This window comes from Enhydra lutris, unplaced genomic scaffold, assembly GCF_002288905.1.
Source record: "Enhydra lutris kenyoni isolate GAN:26980312 unplaced genomic scaffold, ASM228890v2 scaffoldscaffold88, whole genome shotgun sequence".
Lineage (NCBI taxonomy): Eukaryota > Metazoa > Chordata > Mammalia > Carnivora > Mustelidae > Enhydra > Enhydra lutris.
In genome coordinates, this window is record NW_019154172.1 from 4,213,172 (window position 1) to 4,219,547 (window position 6,376).

The 6,376-nt window shown below is 36.3% G+C and overlaps 1 pseudogene; it reads left to right on the top strand.

Annotated features, from left to right (window-relative positions):
• The first annotated feature begins 1,701 nt into the window (after positions 1-1,701).
• Positions 1,702-1,967, top strand: LOC111161934 (annotated as a pseudogene).
• The last annotated feature ends 4,409 nt before the right edge of the window (positions 1,968-6,376 follow it).

A 6,376-nucleotide genomic window follows, 5' to 3' on the forward strand; every position in this document is an offset into this window, starting at 1 on the left:
GTCCATTCATTACATAGATTTTGGTGGGTCCTTTCAATTGTGAAATTTATGTCCTTCAATTTAGGGAACTTTTCTGGTATTATTTCTTCGGTGATTTCCTTCTCCATGTTTTTCTTTCCAAAACTTAATTTATCAGGAGTTGAACATCCTGAATTTTATCTTCTAATTTTGTCTTCTATTTTTATGTGTTTCCTTGTTATACTTTCTGAGAGATTTCTTCAATTATATCTTTAAATATTTTTATTGAATTATTTTGCTCCTGCTTTTATATTTTAATTTCTAAGAACTCTTTTTTCTTTCTCCTCTTTCTTTTTTGAGTCCCTGCTTTCAAATCATTTGGTTACATAGGTAGGAGTGGATTTACTCAATCATAAGGTAATTTAAAAAATCTTTTAAATGTTTTTAAAAAAATTATTCAATTTACTTAAACTAAAAAAATGTTCACTCATTTTTCCCACCACCCTTTCCCTGCCTCTGGCAACTACCAACCTGTTCTATACATTTATGAGTGTGTGTGTGTGTGTGTGTGTTTTTCCAGATCCCACATGTAAGAGCGATCATAGGAATTTTTCTTTCTCTGTCTGACTTCTTTCACTTAGCAAAATGTCCCCAAGTCCCAACCATATTGTTGCAAATGGCAAGATTTCATAATTTTTTGTGGCTGAACGACATTCCATAGTATATATACCACAATTTATTAATTTACTTATTCATCCATCAATGGATACCTAGGTTCTTTGCGTAGATTGGCTATTATAAACAATGAAGCAATGAACATGGGGGTGAACATACCTTTTTGAAGATCAATTTAACTATTGTTAGATATCTGTGCATTTTCTCTTCATGATTCCTCCCAGATTTCTTATATAATATTTCTTTAATCTTTTATCATGACTTTTCCCCCCCACCTCTTTATTCTAGATATATAATCTTAACACTGCCAAGGCCTTCATTGACTTCTTTATTTGGGAAAAGATGAGGTCAAACAGAGTATATAAAAAAAGAAATGATTCAAGAGATTTAATCTGCAATCTAAACATACTGGTCCAATTTTCAATGTTCATCTATTCAATTCCTATTCAGGAAATTATAGGCAAACTGCTGAAAATAAAAAATAAAGAGAAAATCTGGAAATAAGCCCATACTTATATTGTCACTTAATCTATAACAAAGGAGGCAAGAATATATAATGAGGAAAAGGCAATTTTCTCAATAAATAAAGGCATTGGGAAAACTGGATGGCTACATGCAAAAAAAAATTGAAACATTTTTTAACATAATACACAAAATAAACTCAAAATGGACTAAAGACCTCAATTTGAGAACTGAAACCATAAAACCCCTCAAATAAAACATAGGCAGTAATAGACATTGATTTTAGCAACACACTTATGGGCATGTCTCCTCAAGAAAGGGGAAAAAAACAAAAATAAACTATTGGCACCACACCAAATAAAAAGCTTTTGCATAGCAAAGGAAACCATCAACAAGATGAAAAGTCAACCTACTGAATGGGAAAAGATGTTTGTAAGTCATATATCCAATAAGAGGTTAATATCCAGAAAATATAAAGAACTTATACAACTCAACATCAAAAAGACAATCTGATTTAAAAATGGGCAAAAGGGACCTGGATAGACATTCTGTCAAAAAAGACATACTGAGACTGACGCTCGACCTCAACGAGGGAGGCCTGTGGTGGGCATGGCGCTGGCATGGGCCTGGAAGCAAATGTCCTGGTTCTACTACCAGTATCTGCTGGTACGGCACTCTGCATGCTGGAGCCCTGGGAGAGGACTGTGTTCAATTCCATGCTGGTTTCGATCGTGGGGATGGCCCTGTACACAGGCTACACACATCATGGCGATACTGCACTACTTTGAACTTGTACAGTGACCAAGACGTGACCCAAATTGAGCGGCTCTTTGGGGAAGGACCATCCTCTGAAGTTGGAATGAAACCTCATCAGATGTCGTAAGAAACTCTACTAGATGTCAACACAACCAACCCTACGAATATAAAGACTAAAATCCATGAGTAGAACAGGAAAATGATCCTGACTCATGTGTTGTGTTCTTTATTTTTAATTTTAAAAGAGGCTCTTGTATAATAGTTTTTGTCTATTTTAACATTGTAATCATTTGCACTTTGATATCAGTATTTTCTTAACCTTTGTGACTGTTTCAATATTACCCTGTGAAAGCTTTTCTTAATGTAACTTTGAGTACATTTTAATTGCTTTTTATTTCTAAAACCCAAAGTCATTAGCTGGCTGTACTGTTTTTGCTCTCATATGGCACATACATCTGCCTGGATATATTTTTACTCTTGACCAAAGTTTTATAAGAAACAATACAAGATCCAGGGCAGGGAGATGGGGAAGGAGGATATTTTATCAAGAACTATTTGCAAAAGACTTACCTGTAAGTTTGAACTCAGGAGTACGGTTTTAGCTATCTAGACTCTACTCTTAACAGCTTTTGCTTTAAAACTACTCAAGTATTTCTTAACAATGAAAAAGAAAGATCTTGCTAAACTTAAAATAAGGAACATTTCACCTTTTAAATATTTAATTCTTATGTGGACACGTTTCCAGAAAACTTTGGTGATGATTCTTAATGACAAAAGTTGGTTAAATAGCATTATTATGTAATGCTTATATACCATAGAGTTTTTAGGAGAAAGTAAATCAGTTGCCTCTGAGGGTTGTTGTAAACAATGCCCTTCCTTAAATTTAGGTTCCTGATTGTAATGGGTGCTGCAGATGCATTTGCACATTGCAATAAGATGAGATGAATTGTTAAAAACTATAGCAAAAAGAAATGTAAACTTGGTTAAAATCCTTTCACTCTTCGTATTTTTTTAAAGATTTTTATTCCTTAAATGTAAAATGACTACCTGATTTTTTTGATGTAAACTCATTAAATTCAAAGAAAAATAAAAAAAAAGACATACAGATGGCCAACAGACACATAAAAAGATGCTCAATGTCACTAATCATCAGGAAAATGCAATGAGATATCATCTAACACCAGTCAGAATGGCTACTACTAAAAAGACAAGTAATAACAAGTGTTGGCAAGAATGTGGAGAAAAGGGAACCCTTATGGACTGTTGGTGGGAATGTAAATTGATACCACTGTGCAAAGCAGTATGGAGGTTCTTAAAAAAATTGAAAATAGAAATACTATAGGATCAAGTAATCCCGCTGGATATTTACCCAAACAAATGAAAATATAAATTCAGAAAGCTATATGCATCTGTATGTTTATTGCAGCATTATTCACACAAACCAAAATATGGAAGGAACCCAAGTGTCCATCAGTAGATGAATGGATAAAGAAGATATGGAATAGTGGGATACACACACACACACACACACACACACACACACACACAAGAATATTATGCATCCATTAAAAAGGATGAGATCTTACCATTTATGACAACATGGATGGATCTAGAAGGTATTTTACTAAGTGAAATAAGTCAGAGAGAGCAACATAAATACCATATGATTTCACTTATATGTGGAATCTAAAAAACAAAACAAATGAACAAACAAAAAACGGACTCTTAAATGGTGGTTGCCAGAGGAGAGGTGAATGGGGGCATGGACGAAATAGGTGAAGGGGATTAAGGGGTACAAATTTCCAGTTATAAAGTAAATAAGTCATGGAGATGGAAGGTATAGCACCATATAGTCAATAATATAGTCACATTGTATGGTGACAGGTGTTGAGTACACTTACCATACTGAGCATTTAGTAATGTATAGAATTGTTGAATCACTTTGTACACTTAAAACTAATGTAATATTATATGTCAACTATATACATATATATATATTTTTTTCAGCATAACAGTATTCCTTGTTTTTGCACCACACCCAGTGTTCTGTGCAATCCGTGCCCTCTCTAATACCCACCACCTGGTTCCCCCAACCTCCCACCCCATACTGCTTCAAACCCCTCAGATTGTTTTTCAGAGTCCATAGTCTCTCATGGTTCACCTCCCCTTCCAATTTCCCCCAACTCCCTTCTCCTCTCTAACTCCCCTTGTCCTCCATGCTATTTGTTATGCTCCACAAATAAGTGAAACCATACGATAATTGACTCTCTCGGCTTGACTTATTTCACTCAGCATAATCTCTTCCAGTCCCGTCCATGTTGCTACAAAAGTTGGGTATTCATCCTTTCTGATGGAGGCATAATATTCCATAGTGTATATGGACCACATCTTCCTTATCCATTCGTCCGTTGAAGGGCATCTTGGTTCTTTCCACAGTTTGGCGACCATGGCCATTGCTGCTATAAACATCGGGGTACAGATGGCCCTTCTTTTCACTACATCTGTATCTTTGGGGTAAATACCTAGTAGTGCAATTGCAGGGTCATAGGGAAGCTCTATTTTTAATTTCTTGAGGAATCTCTACACTGTTCTCCAAAGTGACTGCACCAACTTGCATTCCCACCAACAGTGGAAGAGGGTTCCCCTTTCTCCACATCCCCTCCAACACATGTTGTTTCCTGTCTTGCTAATTTTGGCCATTCTAACTGGTGTAAGATGAATTTCAATGTGGTTTTAATTTGAATCTCCCTGATGGCTAGTGATGATGAACATTTTTTCATGTGTCTGATAGCCATTTGTATGTCTTCAAAGAGGTAAAGGATCTATACTTGAGGAACTACAGAACACTCATGAAAGAAATTGAAGAAGACACAAAAAGATGGAAGACCATTCCATGTCCTTGGATCTGAAGAATAAATATTGTTAAAATGTCTATACTGCCTAGAGCAATCTATACTTTTAATGCCATTCCAATCAAAATTCCACCGGTATTCTTCAAAGAGCTGGAGCAAATAATCCAGAAATTTGTATGGAACCAGAAGAGACCCCGAATCACTAAGGAAATGTTGAAAAACAAAAATAAAACTGGGGGCATCACATTACCTGATTTCAAGCTTTACTATAAAGCTGTGATCACCAAGACAGCATGGTACTGGCATAAAAACAGACACATAGACCAGTGGAACAAAGTAGAGAGCCCAGATATGGACCCTCAACTCTATGGTCAAATAATCTTCGACAAAACAGGAAAAAATATACAGTGGAAAAAAGACAGTCTCTTCAATAAATGGTGCTGGGAAAACTGGACAGCTATGTGTAGAAGAATGAAACTCGACCATTCTCTTACACCGTACACAAAAATAAACTCATAATGGATAAAAGACCTCAACATGAGACAGGAATCCACCAGAATCCTAGAGGAGAACATAGGCAGTAATCTCTTCGATATCAGCCACAGCAACTTCTTTCAAGATATGTCTCCAAAGGCAAAGGAAACAAAAGTGAAAATAAACTTTTGGGACTTCATCAAAATCAAAAGCTTCTGCACAGCAAAGGAAACAGTCAAGAAAACAAAGAGGTAACCCACGGAATGGGAGAAGATATTTGCAAATGACAGTACAGACAAAAGGTTGATATCCAAGATCTATAAAGAACTCCTCAAACTCAACACACACAAAACAGATAATCATATCAAAAAATGGGCAGAAGATATGAACAGACACTTCTCAACTATATTTTTTTAAGAGTTCACTATGTCTTTTTTTTTAAGATTTTTATTTATTTATATGACAGACAGAGATCACAAGTAGGCAGAGAAGCAGGCAGAGAGAGAAGAGGAAGCAGGCTCCCCGCCGAGCAGAGAGCTTGATGCAGGGCTGGATCCCAGGCCCCTGGGATCATGACTTGAGCCGAAGGCAGAGGCTTTAACCCACTGAGCCACCCAGGCACCCCTGTCAACTATATTTTAATAACCAATTAAAAAGTAAAGAAAAAAAGAGGGAAAAACTTAAAAGCAGCCAGAGCTGGGAGGGGCACAACATACTGGGATACACAAATAATCTATTAGAGTTGACTTCTCAGAGGAAATAAGGAAGGCTAGAAGAAATGGAATGATACATTTCATCAACCAGAATTCAATATGCTGTGACAATATCCTTAAAATATGAGGTGGAATAGAGCATTTTTGGATAAATAAAAGCTAAGAGACTTTGTTGCCAGCAAAACTACATTAACAAGAAATGCTAAAGTGTAGTTATTAGGCTGAAGAAAAATGATACCAGATGAAAATTCAGATCTACAGGAATGAAAGCAGAGCATAAAACAGAATGCTACCTTATTTTTTCCTCTTAATTTCTTTAAAGGATAAGTGACTGCTTAAGACTACACTAGCCAGGGAGTTGAGGGAAATTGGAAGGGGAGATGAACCATGAGAGACTATAGACTCTGAAAAACAATCTGAGGGTTTTGAAGGGGCGGGGTGGGGTGGGAGGTTGGGGGAGCCAGGTGGTGGGTATTATGGAGAGCA